General features: G+C 36.2%; 1 protein-coding gene and 3 long non-coding RNA genes across 6 annotated transcripts in view; 2 read left to right on the forward strand and 2 right to left on the reverse strand.

Moving 5' to 3' along the window:
- The window catches only part of LOC149651577 (uncharacterized), an 80,647-nt gene that overhangs the window by 21,482 nt on the left and 42,411 nt on the right, over positions 1 to 16,754 (forward strand). The window lies entirely within an intron of this gene.
- LOC149651578 (uncharacterized) lies at positions 10,210 to 12,406 on the reverse strand. Its single transcript, XR_016371277.1, has 2 exons — positions 11,716 to 12,406; positions 10,210 to 11,635 (listed from the first exon to the last, which is right to left on the reverse strand). It is a non-coding gene; the product is annotated as an uncharacterized LOC149651578 (long non-coding RNA).
- On the forward strand, positions 11,514 to 12,876 carry LOC149651579 (uncharacterized). Of its 2 annotated transcripts, none has more exons than XR_016371279.1 (2): positions 11,514 to 11,643; positions 12,726 to 12,876. It is a non-coding gene; the product is annotated as an uncharacterized LOC149651579 (long non-coding RNA). The 2 variants fall into 2 exon arrangements; XR_016371278.1 differs by lacking the exon at positions 11,514 to 11,643 and adding an exon at positions 12,467 to 12,609.
- LOC149651580 (uncharacterized) lies at positions 12,900 to 14,237 on the reverse strand. The gene is made up of 2 exons (XR_016371272.1): positions 13,381 to 14,237; positions 12,900 to 13,316 (listed from the first exon to the last, which is right to left on the reverse strand). It is a non-coding gene; the product is annotated as an uncharacterized LOC149651580 (long non-coding RNA).

The raw sequence follows: 16,754 nt of genomic DNA on the forward strand, positions 1-16,754 counted from the left end.
ACTATAGAATCGAGACCAAAATACCATACCATCTTTTAGTACATCCGCGTTAGATATGACTACACAGAAATTCTCCCAAAAGTTCACGTTGAACACCTTTGGGCAAATGTACCCTCTTAACTGCATGCTCTCTAATCAACTTAAACTTCGAGATAATGGTTAGAACGCAAGTTTATAAGATATGTTCCATAAGTATGACAGTAATACTAGAGACTTACAGCTCGAACTAGTTCGAGAACGACGGAAGCGAGAATTGAAGTACTACACTCGGTGGTTAATTTTGCAGGACTTCCATCTAGGTCCTATTTAGTCTGTACTAAGTCTTTGACAGCGCCTCACCAGGGGTACCTCGAATCTATGACCTACGTTGTCACTTCATGACAAGCTCCAGTTTGTAACCAGTGACAAACTTATGATGAACATATCTTATGAACTTATGTTAAGAAACGATACACAAAACGTTGTTAAAATCAAACTACAAGACCCAAGATTTACTCTCACGTGCGCCAATCATAGATATTTGCAAAAGAGTCCATTCTAACCCGATTTCCTCGCAACTTTATACGATAACGTGTAGTTAATTATACTTGTTTTTGATATCTATCCTCGCGGCGCCTATAGCTGGCTCCCTTCTCTAAATATTAGTTGTGTGACCGCTCGCTCATCCGTCAGGTGCGATAAGTTTTGAAGGGGGACCCCTCTTCGCGCACGCCGTCCGTTTTTTCGAGATTGAGCGAGGGGAATTTGGATGTCGTTGAACCATTCCATGGGTTGCCACTCAGTCGCTGGCTGCGCTGCGCCAGTTGCCTAAGAGGCTGTGAGATGGATAAAGTGTACTATAGCGTACGCGTTAAACCAAAGCGAAACTGGTCAAACGTTCCACCATCATCCACTTTCTTTTCTTTCTACATCGCTAAGCCTTGGCGTGACCGAAAAGTTAAATTTCTATCCCCCCCCCCCATTCCCCTCTCCTTAATTCAATCTACTCATGCAGTTTTTGATTTAGAGTTTATAAAGTATACCCGCATTCGGATTATATACGATATTTTTTTTTTTATTTTCGAATCATGCACGAGTTTGCGTTCAATTGCTTCAAATTGTTAGAAATGACGCGGATGCGAAAAAAAAGGCTTAGTGGTTTAAATTTTATCGAGGAAGCCTTACGAGAAGTCTCGTGGTAACAGGATGCTACGTTTCAAAGGTCACGAAATACGCGGCTTGAGCTAGATTGTGGTATCAGGGGTCAGTATTTTACCATAACCAACCCGCCCCAGTTTGACGTGCGTCCGTTTGTCCAAGTTCATCAATTAAGACAGGGTTACAATAATTGTATTAGCTAAGACTTGGTTTATATGAGGTTCAAAGGTCAAGGATATAAGTTAACCAAGCCTGATTAAGGCAGGGTTACAATAATTGTAATAGCAAAGCCTTGGTTTGTATGCGGTTCAAAGGTCAAGGATATGACCAAGACAAGGATTTGGTCGCGTTTATCCATAATTCGAGGCTATCAATGCAGGGTTACAATCATTGTAAATGAGTTTATATGGGTTCAAAGTTTAAGGGTATAACCGTGTCTGACATGGCCATGTTTGTCTGAGTCCCTCAATTTAGATGCATTACAACTTTGACCTCAAACGTTGCGCAAGGAAATCCATGGCGCTCTTGCCTCGAGCTTGCCTACAATGACTACCAATTCATAAAGCGCGAACTGATGTTGATGACCCGTTGTCCTACAGTTTCAATTTCCGGACTATCACGATTGAAAAGTTCATACCCAGTAATAGATTTATCCAAAATGAATTAAGTCACTTCGGTGAAAATCGCGGCCTTTATGACCCCTAGCGAAAACCGGTCGCTTAAACCCAAAACTGAAGATGAACCAAAATGAATCTGGATGGCATCGAACCAGATTCAAAGATACGACGCTATACTGTCGCGTATTAAAACGTAACAGCTCTAGTCGATATGGTTGAACCTTGAAAATTCATCTTGGTCTGATAAAGATGAGTGAGAATATTACAGAACGTGTTTGGCCTGTTCTTGTACCCAAAGTTAAAATATATTGAAAGCGAAATACGCTGGTAAAAGTTAAATTACCTGCATGATTTTCCGTATTCGGTACTCGGCGTTGAGATCATTTGGAATTTTGAATGTTAGGCTTAGCATAGCCCCAAGAGAGACAGTGTCGAAATTCAGTGGACCAAAGAAAAATCTAAAGTTCTTTTTTTTTTGCTTTTCTTATCTGTACAATTTACTAGAGTTTTAGTAATTTCTTGGGATAACTGATTTTTATCTTATTGTCGGTTGGTTTAAAAAAAGATCATTCGAGAAAACTCAAATTCTTTATATCTTCCTTCCCCCGAGGTGTTGAGGTCAAATAAGTTCGTCGTACCTCGGGAATGATGACGTTTCTTTTAGATTATACCAAGGGTTTTTTTTAGTTTAGTTTAATGAAAGTTTTAAACAAGTTATTTAAACTTTCGTAGGTGAGCTTGCAAAGGAAATTTAATTTAAGATAAAATCGTGTTATCATTCAATTGTTCCTTTGGCATATTTTAACCTTATAGGAGTCTAATTAATTAATCCCACATTATTCTTAATTAGCCTCGCTTTTAAAAGCCCTATTTAGGATTCATACTCAAGTCCTTGTACTTTCGTATAACGTTTCATAGTATCGTTACTAACAGACAGACAGAAAGAGAATTTTATTAAAAATCGTGACCGTTAATTTCATTTGTTTGACCTTTGAAGTTCGATTATTCTGAACTTAAAATCAAAATTATTAAACCTTTAGACGTATATATAGTAGAAACTGAATCGATGTTTTTGAATAATTGAAGGGCGTAAACCTCAAAAGTATAACGGGTTTCTTATGGCACCCACCGTTTTCTAAGTTAATCCTTTACTATAGTCTATAGAAAACAATTTTCTCGGAAACCATGGTCGTCTAGTTCGGTTCCACGCTGTATTTCTCTTAGAAGTTTTAATTCAGTGAAAGTCGTTTGGTGTTTATACGTTATGATCTAGATTTCAGTTGAGCATTTGTATAATAATGGAGGGTTTCAAATGCCCAGAGGCTCAATATAAACTTTACTACGTAGCCTAGATTTCAATTTTTTTGTAACTCACAATTTGAAACAAAACCCATTGATACAAAGAAAAAGAACTCTAGTTTCTAGGTAGATAATTCCAACTTTTTTTGCAAAACTAATTTTCTTTACCTTAATTAATTTGCAATCTTTAGACTCAAACATTGGTGCCATTAATGTCCATTTAATAAATAAATATTTATCATGCAGGACATGTTATTTTAAGGTTGAACTTTACACAAATAAAGGAGCTAGTGTGGTCTTCGCCATTAGTACAATACATTATTGTCCGATGAAATCTTATAATGTTATTTTTACACATTTACCTTACACAGTGTCGTTTTTAAATTATATCAAAGACACGGTACCGCTAAAACGTTTTAAATGTGTTTAATGCAATTTCTCCATTGAACCCAGAGATGGTCACCTGCCAACTCATCGGATCCTTCTATTGAATTGAATACCTCTTCCTTTAGTTGACTTTAACAGACATTACAGCACGCTGACAATTAACCCGTGTGTACCTCAATGTTATTCAAATTAATTTTAACCTACGGTTAACCGGATTTCTTGTCACTATTGCGTAGGTTACCCCCTAAGGCGGAGAGGCGAATTCAACTCTTTTAAACAAAAATCTTACCTGGCAAAAGGATTTTCTTTTTAAAAAGGTCCCTCGCGGCGAACGAGTTTCAATAGAGAACATAGCGTGGGTGTTGTCTGTAAAAAACCTCATAGGTAGAAAGAGGTCTGAGCGCCTGTTTTTGATATAAAAGCGTATGTGTAGAAATTCATTTTATACCTCTAGACCATAAAGAAGGGCCTAACCTTATTTCAAAAGAAGACTAAAGTACCTGTCCTTCCTTAAAAGGAGTTTTATACCTAAGAAAAAAGGTCAAATGCTTAACTTTTGTTTGACCTTTATACGTTAAAAGAAATTTAAGATTGACTCTCTTTTAACGCTTGTAAAAATTAACCGCTCCTTTTAGGCCTACCATGAATTTTTCAAGTCTAGCCGTTGAAGGCTTTGTAGCCTTATTTGTGAAAAACCAATACCTATATCTCAAGGAATATATTGAAAATTCATTTATAAAGAAAGAAAACCTTCAGGAACTTTCTTGAATTCTTTGAAACAACCTTTAGCTGCATGCATGCAGGTCGATTTATTTTTTAGTCATTAGGTGTGGGATTATTGGAAAAGAAATATTTTGTGTGGGAAATGTTAAGTATAACTTGAGTTCGTATCCCATCAACGCCTTACTGTTAAGTTGGGTTGTTTTTTCACAGTGAGAAATTAGGCGGTGTCCATTTGACGTCACTTATACCACGAGAATCACTATGGGTAGTTGGCCCGATCTGAACTCTTAAGGACACTGCGTACGTTTAGCTTCGAAGACAAGTTCGCATTAGGTACAACCAAGAAGTGATATCTAGTTTATTAGGGAGAAGGTATAAATTCGCCACATTTCTAACTTTATCTCCAGTCCAAACGTAGCCTGTCCGGAGTTAATCTCCGCCTCTAAATTACAACCAGCATCTCACTGGTTCTTGAAACCTCACGTCAGCGCGATGCGAATGACGAAAATTGCGTATTTTCCGACTGAGGAGAGACGAAATAGCCCGGCGGCCTCCTTTTACGTCCCCCCTTGTATTTTGAAAGGGGGTCTGGGACTATGGCGCTTGAATACTTAGGCATCTTATACCTTCTCCCTAATAAACTAGATATCACTTCTTGGTACAACATACAGAGGCTTGCCAATTACCATACACTCTTCTCTGTGAGATCCGGCCTCCTTTTACACTGAAAGGGGAACTGGGACTATGGCGCGCGATTACTTAGGCATGTGTAGAAGGGAGAAGGTATAAGAATACCTTCTCCCTAATAAACTATAGATATCACTTCTTGGTACAACATACAGAGTCTTGCCAATTACCATACACTGTTCCCTGTGAGATCCCTAAAAAGGTGGCTGTACAAAATTCCTGACTGATTGACCTTTTTGGCAACTAACTTATAATATGAACAGGGCCTAAATTAACCCAGGGCGTCCAATGTACTTGTACCAATCCCTGGTGTAGTGTTTTTTCTGTTCTTTCTTATGTACAGTACTCGTGTAGTCTCGATTCTAATGGGTGTTACCCCAGTCAGTGTACGTCAGGGATGAGAGAGAGTGAGAGGCCTTGGTCGTGACCTCATTGACCTTATCTCCTTCAGCATGCGAATGAACCGTAACTTTCCAATATAATTTTCTCTCCTTTTAAGAAGAAAAAGAATCCAATACCTCGACCAAATACCACCCTAAAGCAATATTGTAAAGTCAAAATAATTTAACTTTGAGGAGCGGAAAGAAGCCATGGAGGGGCCTCACGATACCTTAGCCGAAATTTTCAATAGTACCCTAGGGCCATTTTCAACGAAAAAAAACTGAATTATTTAGGGGCCCTTATGGTATTCTTTCACGTAACCATCGTTTTGTAACCGACAGAAGCGGGTAGGATAGATATATCGCGAAAGAAAAAAAGTATTTGATACCTTGACGTCATATTATGTTATTAACGCTTAGAGATATCTTCAGTAAAAACTAAAACCCTTCTTCTGAGTAACTGGAGCAAGGTCGACCTCGACATAATGGAGGAGAGGTACTCGGGTTGCTCGCTTGCTTGCTACATATAAGGTTTATCATCACTTTCTTATAATAGCTAAAACTGAAGAAAATTAGGCTTAGCAACCAGTAAAACCAAAAAAGGGTGGAGTAAGTTTTCATAAAAATCCTTGAAACGAAATAATTATTGCAAACACTCCCCTATATTTTACACAACATTTTTAGTAGGACCGAGGGGATAATCACTCTCTCGGATATACAGGGAGGGTTATGTTCCAAAAATGGAGGGTTACGTTCCAAAAATGGAGGGTTATTCTAGGACCGATGTACAGCGAAGTGGTTCTATGGGAAATCAATTAATTTTGAGTTCTACTTCTTTGACAGTTTGCCTTAAGAACATTGAAGTATTTTACGGACAACATTTTAATTCATTGACTATACTCAGAGTGATTATCCCCTCGGGTTAGTTAGCCTAAGATGGAATTGAAAATATAGATATAATTAAAGAAATGTTTAAGAATCCATTACTAAAAATTTTAAACGGTTTTAAATTCAAATTTTTTTGAAGAGATGATGAATTAACAAAATTGCAACTTTTAGATGCACTTAGTTACCCTTATATGGTTGGTTTATCAATCAAGAAGATTTAGTTGCGTTTATAGACGCTGCCTTTGAGTAACTTTCACTGCATACGCGTCTTAATTTTTAGGATCGAGCTGGATGGAATCTGGTTTAAAAATCCAATCCTCATTGCGTGAGGAAAGATTTTAAACAATCGAATGAAACGTAACCATTTTCCATCTTCGTGCTAGACCCAACCCCTTTCGTTTTTCGATGACTATAGCTGGTTGTAAAATTTAAGGACAATATATACTAAAGAATACCGAAGTTGAGGTATTATATTCAACCATTCCAATGTTCTCGTGATTTTATACATTGCATGGGGTAAATTAAAATCCAAAGATTTTTCTATTGTTCCATTCGTAGATAGATTTGACACGATGTATGTATGGGATAGGGTTGAGATATTTGACGCCTTGCCTTCCTGAACTTTTATAAATGTTATGTAGAAAAAGAAACTAATTGAATTTATATACTTGACGTTGGGAACAAAATAAAAATGCATCTTTCAAACGATGCCCATAGCTGCTTGCTAGTTTATGATAGCCGCAGGGTTTAATTTTACAGATTTTGATACAGTAATTGAGATTGGAAACCATTATCTAAATGCCATTCACGCCAAACCGAAAAGTCTTCAATTATATATTTATATATATAGTTGGTTCCGGCGTACTAAAGATGGAGAAAGTCATATGTATTATCCTTTCTTTTTAAATTACTTCCCCTTAATGTTACTCGGAACGTTCTCACGTGTCTAACTATATACTTTCTGTATACAATAAGTTGTAATATATGAAACCTGTTTTTTGTACCTAACTTTGTAGGTAATACGTTTGTAACTTTAAACTTCTCATTTGAAATTGCATTTCTCTGTTGTTCAAATTTACATCAAATTAATCAAAAATTCCATCCCTCTTAACTATATAAAGTGCAGTTTCATCAGGACCTCTTTGAGTTCAAACTGAACTACTAACCTTTGTATCTTGACCCCCCCCCCCAAATGGCTTGGTAACATTAGGGTAAGGTCAAAAACCCCTTTTAATGAACTGAAAACTACCAAGTATACTGCCTATAATTTAATTCAAACTGAATTGATATACTTTTCATTCTCTTTTGACCCCAAATAGATCAACAGGCAACACTGCAAGGGGTAACGTCTGGTCTATATAACCCTATTTAATGAACCCTCTTGCTACACTTTCACACAACATGCTACGGTTAAGAGCGTGTTATAATTCGTGCACTGACTATAGTTTAATTAATCAAACTGAACTGATACCCTTTCCTTAGTTCTGTTTTGACCCCAATAGGCAGGCAACACTGCCATTTAATGAACCCTAGCTACACTTTCACACATCATGCTGCGGTTAAGAGCGTGTTATAGTTCGTGCACTGGCTATAGTTAAATGCAAACTGAACTGATACCCTTTCTTTAGTTCTCTTTCGACCAAAAATAGGCGGGCAACACTGCCATTTAATGAACCCTAGCTACACTTTCATACATCATACAGTTAGACGTGTTATAATTCGTGAATTTTCCCTTTAAATACCAATATCTGAATTCTTCAAGGGTGAAATTAGATTTACAATGGTATGCATACAGTAAACAGGAAGAATTAAGCTGATGTCCAAGCATGTAACTTGTAGTAATCAATCTTAGCAAGGTGTCGAATGTAAAAGCGTTGGGCGTGTACCAGCCACCAAGCCAAACCAAAAAGCTCCAGTTCCGCCTAAATTGCCTTCCTTTATCCCTATGAACCCGATCATTTCCTTGGCTTTTAGTATATATAAGATTTCAAAGTGCGCCTCACTCTGGAATTTCACTAATGTAAGGACAATGGTGCTGGTAGATTGCGGTTGGTTCTCAGTAAAGCTTCTCGGCCATCAACTTTTCTCATCCATTATTCAAGGAATGGATGGCCGTTGCCCCTTTTACTATCCAAGACACAAGGCACTCGGACTACTCGTTCGTTAATTCTTTTAGGGCGTAGTTATACTCAGCGAGAATGGAATCACCCGCCAAAAATGTTTACTCCCGCCCGAAATGGGAAATAATATGGGAAGAAACGACCCCCGGTGTATTGTGTAAATAATGTTAAAAAGAACTCCTCTTCGTCTTGACTTTGTAAATTATATTTTGTCTAAATTATTTTCTACCCGAATTATTATTATTCGACGGAAGTTCTACGAACTTGTCTAAATGGATAATAGATTAAAATTATGTAGTGAATTAGTTTTAATGTCGATTAATTCGTCTATTATCTATAGAGAAAATCGTGGGAAAATTGTATCGGAATCAATAGGTAATTATTATTGAATCACGAATTGTTTAATGAAAAAACGAAAAATAGTTACTCGTAAATGAAATCGTTGCAGTTTGTATTTTTTTTCTTCTATTTTAGCTAGCCTTCCTTTGATCAAATCAAACGAGTTTATTTCGGAAAACGATTAAGACTAAAATTATCTGATAGTTTTTGCGCTTCCAAGGGAGGCCCAACTGAATTAAGAAAGTTAACGTTCGATTAAATGATGTTTAAAGGCTTAGTGTGATTTTTGAATTGGATTAAGGATGGGTTTAGTATAGGCTATCTTCTTTGATTAAATTTAGGCTTAGTAGTATCTTCTAAAATATGTTTTGGTTAAATTCAGGCTTAAAAGTATCTTCTAAGAGATGTTTTCATTAAATTTAGGCTTAGTAGTATCTTCTAAAAGATGTTTTGATTAAATTTAGGCTTAATAGTATCTTCTAAAAGATGTTTGGATTAAATTTAGGCATGGTAGTATCTTCTAAAAGGTGTTTTGATTAAATTTAGGCTTAAAAGTATCTTCTAAAAACGGTTTTGATTAAATTTAGGCTTAACAAACCGTTGTACCATCACAACATCCCTTTAAATCATTCACTCTCATGAATTCCATCAATTATAATCTAGCTTTCACGAGAAACTGTTGAAAGATACACGGTTCGATCACGATTTGTAGGTTTAACAACCGACATCGGATCCAATCAACGCCATCAACCTTATTTTAACGACTTCGGAATGAAAAGAGCCAAAATTAATAACAGGCTATAAATAATGAAACATAAAAACCCTTTCCCAATACAGCAATATTCTCCATTTGATTTATCGGGATTAAAACCGTCATCCGTAGGTGTTGTTCCTTAAATACAGGGTGTTTCTTCTTAAGAAATCATAGGGGGAATCAATTTTGAGTCAAAAATTTAACTTCTATTTCTATTTTGCCCTAAGAGCCACCGTTTTCAAGATATATTTGGGAGTGTTTTACCGACGACCACTTAAATTTTATTTGCATTAATTAAATTTAAGGGGTCACCCGTAAAACACCCTGTACATGCACACCACATCCTAGAACTTTACTTTTGTGTTTCCCACGTACAAAGTCCGCCTTACCTTTTGTCTTTTATATTTTTGCAAGTTTTCGTTACCTGAAAAGTAATAAAAATTTTGACGACGAATTAGGTTTTATCCGCGCTGTGATGGGGTGTTTTTTAACCTAACCAAGTGTGGGATTTATTTCGATGCAGGGGGTGCCCTGAGAGGAAAAGTGAGTGATTGCAAAGTTTGCAACCCTTCTGTATTTATGACATCACAAGTTAGACATACGTATAGGTGACCTCAATCTGTCAGGACTTAAAATTAAAAATATAACAAGATGGCCCCGGCCAGATTACACTTTTGCGCGCCCTCTAGTGACTAGAATTAGTATTACTATATTCATTGACCCCGACAAATTTATAATTTTCAGGTTTTTTTCCATTGTTTATAAAATAGCATTCCGATTATGAATAAAACCAATCTAGTAAGAATTTGGTTTACAGTTTAATTAAATAAGTAATTAACTGTAGTGTTCAAGTCTTGGTGGATTAATTAGGCTAGATATACTAATCAATATCCAAGATTTATTCTACCATATGATTATGGTCATTCGTTACATTGGGTGGCAAGGATGCCGCTTGAGTGCGGATAAAGAAGCGAGGAGTGTTCTCTCCTATACGCGATGTACGAGGTTACCTCCCATTTTTAAAATGTGAGTAGTTTTTGGTAATCGCCATCTAATGAGCGAATTCTGTACTTTGATTTTATTCCGTATTTTAAAAATGGCCGCGGACAACAACAATCTTTATGACACAGAGTTAACCCTTTGTCAGGTCCCGAATGAAGTTTGCAAACCCATGATCTCCACTCCCTTAAATCCCTATCACTACTTTTACAGCCAAGAACGGAACATGTTCTACCCCAGCTTGCCATTTTTACTTTTCAAAACTTACTAATTACCAATGAGAATTAAAAAATATGTTCAAATCATCGGATTCACCGAGCCAAAGGATTTCAGACGAAGGTTTTGAACTTCCTGCTTTTGAACGCTAGATGGCTTTAAACACCGACGTTTAAAGAGACAAAAATACCGAATTTTACGCTTTACTTCGACGCTAGATGGCGGTATCAAAAACTACTAAGACGCAATGGCAGCCCCCCTTGAATTTGCCTGGTAAACAGACAATTTGCCATATGTCTAATCAGCGCCACTAGCGGATGGTCTGAAAACTACTCCCATAGAGTCTAGGTATATTTAAGCGGGTTTGCAGAATTTCCGCCAGGTGGCTCGAACGCCGCGCCATCTGTCGGAAATTCTGCAAACCCGCTTAAATATACCTAGTCTCTATGGGAGTAGTTTTCAGACCATCCGCTAGTGGCGCTGATTAGACATATGGCCAATTAGAAAATGGGGGTTACAATCAATCGATATCTGAGGATGGGGCGCCATCTAGGTTGTGTTTGGAATAGGCGGGAATTACGAATATAGCAATACTCTCCCGTGAGATTAAAACCCAGTGACTGTATGAGTCTTAAGATAATGTGAGGGTTTAACAATAAAATTCGAAGATCATTGGCAACTTGTAATATTGCGCTATGCATTTGTAACAGTTTGGTTGAGCTTAATGAGGTAGATTGTAATTCAGATTTAACTTTGTTTAAGTCACTATTTTATACTGTCCTTTATGAGGTTATTGTTATTGTGGTGAAAAGTTTGTTTAAAGTCATTATTTATACTGTCCTTTATGAGGTTATTGTTATTATGGTGAAAAGTTTGTTTAAACTCATTATTTATACTGTCCTTCATGAGGTTATTGTTATTATGGTGAAAACTTGGTTTAGCTGCTGTCTCATAGGTTGAGCCTTTCAGGCGCTCGTCTGTTTCGGAGTGGGTTGCGGCGAATTGGTGTTGCGGATGTGGTGGTGGTCCTTGGGACCAGTGACCCTCGCATTAATTATTATTTTACCGGTCCCACTATAAATTAAATTTCTAAAATGGTGAGAATAAAAAGCACGTAAAGACACAAAAGTAAAGAAGCTGGAAATTCTAATTGAATTTGAATTTTTTACTGTAGGAAAAAGTAGCATATAACAATCCATAACAGTTAACTTTTATTTCTTATCACAATTTTTCAACTAGTTGCCACTAAATATCAATCAACATGTCTAATGATATTTGAAGTTCTTAATCCTTTTCTGAACTAGCCTTATTCCTTATTGCATTTTCCATAAATTCAGCGGCAATATCTTCTCTCGCTATCAGTAAGCCAGATCAAAATCTTGTAATGTGACCATGCACTACTGAGAAATACGATTACTGACAACTAGTACTGGCTATGGTCTAGACTGTCGACTACAAGAGACTCATTCTAGAGTATAGACGCTAGACAAGATCAATAGTCAATAGAATACAAAACTTTTGTAGGGAAGTTGTAGCCAAGGAGTACTAACTACCTAGGAGTAGAATTGGTAGAAAATGAGTTGAGATAGAAAAATTCTAAAAAGGAACCCCGAATTTATAAACTGGTCCCACCGTCTATTTTTTCCAAAAACCCTAATTAATAAAGTGCTCCCTGATACCACTGACCCCAACTTTTGGAATAAATAAACTGGTCCGAGCAATTAATAAACTGGTTTGGGACTTGTAAACCTGTCTTATTTCCTACCCTGTAGTGACGAGCCCATGATGTAAACAATAAAGATGGCCGCGAGCTACGAGGTTTAAGCCTCGGTCTTTAGTGTATCGGGACGGGGAGTCGGGGACTCGGGGTCAGAGTAAAATTGTCCATGCCCATGCCTTTTAATAATTATCTTAATGTTCTTTTTATTGATGATTGTTTATGCCTATTAATATTTATCTTAATGTTCTTTTTATTGATGATTGTTTATGCCTATTAATAATTATCTTAATGTTCTTTTTATTGATGAGCTTAAGTTGTAAATTTTTAATTCGATACTTTCAAAGTAACGTTAATTAAACCTTCAATACCTTGATTTAAATTTTCATTTATAATCCTTATTTAATTTAAGGATGATGTCAGTTTGTAAGTCTCGTTAATTTAATTCCCCCTTTCCCACAGAGAGGGTCTGAAAATTTAAATCACTTGGCAGAGACTGGAGATCTTCAACATTCAGTGACAGACTCTGAATCTCAATGGGCATTTAAAAAACTGTATAAATTTAAATTGAAATTCCAAATTATAATTAAATACTTTTTGTTTGATATGTTGATATTAACGTAATCAATCCTTGAATACTCTATTGGTACTATCAACACCATCGTTAAATTTATTACTTAAATAATATAATTTTTTTTAAATATAATAATCAAATTAGCGACTTATAATTAGTTAACTTTAAATGAGTATGTTTCACTGATTAAAATTACATTTCTAAAAATTGTTAGGTTGATAGCACTTTCATGTTTCATGTAGAAATTTCATATTTCCGTGGATGGAGAGATGAACACGTTGATTCCGTTTGTCGTTGATTGAAATTAGATTCATTTTGATCATAAATTTCATTTTATATTTTGAGTTGTTGATTTTATGAGATTGTTGATTTTATTTTTATAATTATCACTTACGTAACTGTTATTAGTAGATGAACCCAGCGAGAGCGGAAACTGCCAAAATGATTAGTTAATTTTGCAAAGAATCTGCAATTTAATTCTGCAAAAATCTACCTATTATTTTATGTCAGTTCCGTTAAGTGATCATTTAATTTTAAACTTGCCAAACAAATAGTGAGCAATGGTACCTCCGTCCCAAACTAGTTATAGTTTTAAAACGCTGACTCGAGTTTCATTTTGTTAATACATTTAATTTTATTAGTAAATCAACCTGCCTAACTTTTAAGCAGACGAGTCTTAAAAAACGATATCATTGGTGAAATTAGAAAACTCTCTCTGCTTAGCGCGCCTTCTGTCGGGGAGAACCTTAATTTCTTTTTTGATTAATATGATAATATTAATTGTAATGTTTAAGTTCCCAAGTAGAAATCTAATCTTGCCTAGGATTAAAAAGATATATAATAATTATAAATTGCAAAAAAAAATTGCAAGCAACTGTCTCTCCTCCTCTAGCGCGATACAATATATATTCGACAGCATCCAGTGGCGGGCGTCGGGGAGGTGGGGGGTCCATACAGTTGCACAGTTCTCTCTCTCTCGTCTCCCGCTAAACCCACGCAGTAAGTGCGGGCGTCGGGGAGATGGGGGGGGGGGTCCATATCCTAACTCTCTCTTTCTTCTCTTCAGTATAATTTATCTCGCTTTATATTACAAGCAAGCGTGGCTTCGTGGTAGAGCGCGCGGCCGGGCGTCTTCACTGACGTCTCGTATGGATTGGGATATCGCGGGTTCGAGGCCCGGCGCCGACGGGAAAATAATTTCAATTGAAATTAAATACGTTACGCCACCTATGAGGTGTAACGTGAACTACGGATGAATTTCGAGTCGAAAATTCGCGGGAAATTTGAAATTCAAAAAGTTTATTTATGAAGAATCTTATTATGCGGTTACACCAAATCCAGCCAGCCGACCAGCCAACAGAGGTCGGAACAATACTTTCGAGCTCTAAAGAGCGCAAAAGTAAAAAAAGTCGTATAAATTTAATAATGGCGGATGTACTCCGACTTCGAGTGTTTCCCTCCCTAGGTAATATTACATTTTGCGTAAGATATTTTATTCTAGATGAAGAAATATTAGTTAAGTAATATGAATTAATTGTTAAAGGTATAGTTACTTTCAACAAAATTCATCACTCAACAAAAATGAGAGGGTTATAGAACTTTCATCTTGAATTGGTGGGGGAGAAAAGTTTGAAATAATTTCCTTGTAACCAATCAGAACATTTTGATACTGACTGATGACGTAGATTTATTGATTTTATTTAAAATTAATCGAGATTTTAAGAATCTAACCGATAAAGGCCTAATAATTCGTTAAGTTCAAATTTCACAAGAACTTCTTAAGCCTAATGAGTTAAGCCTAATTTAAAAAAAAACCAAAAACATCTGTGATTATTTTCCTCGCGCCAAATTTGGAAGACCCTATACGTCTAGAGTGCTAGACATATTCCTACACGTTTTTCATTCAATTATATAAACCCCGAAAATTATCACCCGAAATGGTTCCAAGTTCGCTATAATTTATGTATAAATACAATAGAAAATTAGTAATTTTCCAAAAAATAAAAAATAAAACTACGATTAACTTAACAAAAAAACTAAGCTCATAGTATCGGTAACAAAAACTTCGTCTTCGATGGTCTAAAAGATTTGTTACGAATCAATGAAGCCACGCTCAGTCTTGAAGGAATTGAAAGAAACAAAAACCAAAGAGACCAACAAACTCTCCTCAGCTTATGCTTATGGCTGCTTCATTGTAATGGAGATATTTGCGTTCAAACAACACGCGCTAAAGTTCTATTTTGAATATACAGTATACGATTTTAAGAGCGGTGAACCTTCATTTACGACAAACGGAAATCCTTGGCGCGGAAAATCTTCTTCTTTCGCTTTCGATCTTGGATAGTTTTTTAAATGACTCTAGCAGAATAGAAGAAATTTCTTAAGCCTAATGATTAAACCGGCTTTTTCAAATGTTTTCTTATAATTATTTTTAATCGCTCTTATACCAAGAACGTCCGTCTGTAGCATCATAAATTTATAAGATATGTTCCATAAGTATGACGCTACCCATGCCCATACTTCGTAAAGCTACAGACGACACTACCTAGACTTCGTAATGCTAGAGACTTACAGCTCGAGGTAACTAGTTCGAGAACGACAAGCGAGAATTGAAGTACTACAATCGGTGGTTAATTTTGCAGGACTTACATCTAGGTCCTATTTAGTCTGTACTAAGCCTTTGACAACGCCCCAGTCACCAGGCGTCGCTTTACCTCGAATCTATGACCTACCTCATTCACTTCATGACAAGCTCCAGTTTGTAACCAGAGATTACAAACTTATGGTGAACATATCTTATGAACTTATGAAAAGCAGAACTGAACCTCGATTAAGAAGAAAAAACTTTGAAATATTTATTATTTATATGGTGAAAAGAATTCATTGTTTAATCATCGTGTATTTTCTTTATAAAAACTAGTTATGATTGGTGTGGAATTTATGATTCAGGATCTAACTTAAGCCTAATTTAAATAAGGGGGGCGACGTTTTGGGGATGGTAGTTTTATGTTTCGTATATAGTTGAGTTCATCGTGCACCCAAGAAATTAGACTTAGTTATGACCAAGGTAGGCCAGTTGTTGAGGTAGACTTAAGTGTGGTTGTAATTGAATTGGGACATTTTAAAAACCATACCTGGTATTAAAAAAATTTAAAAAAAAAAAACCGGTCATTTTTCAACGTGTGGTTTTATGGCCTAATTGCGGAGAAGCATGAGGGAGGGTGACCTTTAAAAATATAGAGAAATATCGATGATGAAATAATTAACTTCAGATTTATTTCTATTAGGTACAATTAGTGGTTTTACTAGAAATTTAAAGGTAGTAGCACTTAGGAATTAATTGATCCTAGTTTCAAATGATGCAACACATTGTGGGCGGGTATGATGCTAGGACTGGAACGTCATTTTACCTACGTCATAATTTAAAAACCTCCTGTATGGATGAGACGTTAAAGAGAAAGGAAGGGGGTGTACTGTCGCAGTCGATGGAGACTAGAACCACACCCATTTCCCGTTTCTTCATAAATATGAAACGTTAAGGCCATTCCTGGGTGATACATTCTATTCATTCCTGGTGGGTTTTATAAATAGTCACTTAGCGCCTTGGAAAGTATAAAACGAACAAAATAAATGGAAGTACAGTTGTTCAACGGACCAATGCACATTTGATGCTGGTACCAACACCTTAATAACATCATAACTTATTGATGTTCCTAATGCAAATCAATTATTTATTTTCAAAAACAAACACTCCATGGCTCTCAAAATTCAAGACTTACGCGATACTATCACCACCAGTTAAACGTGGCACCGATCTAAAAAATAACCCTAATTTAAATAAAATTTAATTATTTGATGCAAATTAGATTAACAAAATAAAACAACATAATCGTTTTGTTCGAGTTACCAACCAACCA

This window comes from Phalangium opilio, unplaced genomic scaffold, assembly GCF_054372755.1.
Source record: "Phalangium opilio isolate 3A_F unplaced genomic scaffold, DU_Popi_V2 ptg000082l_1, whole genome shotgun sequence".
Taxonomy (NCBI): Eukaryota; Metazoa; Arthropoda; class Arachnida; order Opiliones; family Phalangiidae; genus Phalangium; species Phalangium opilio.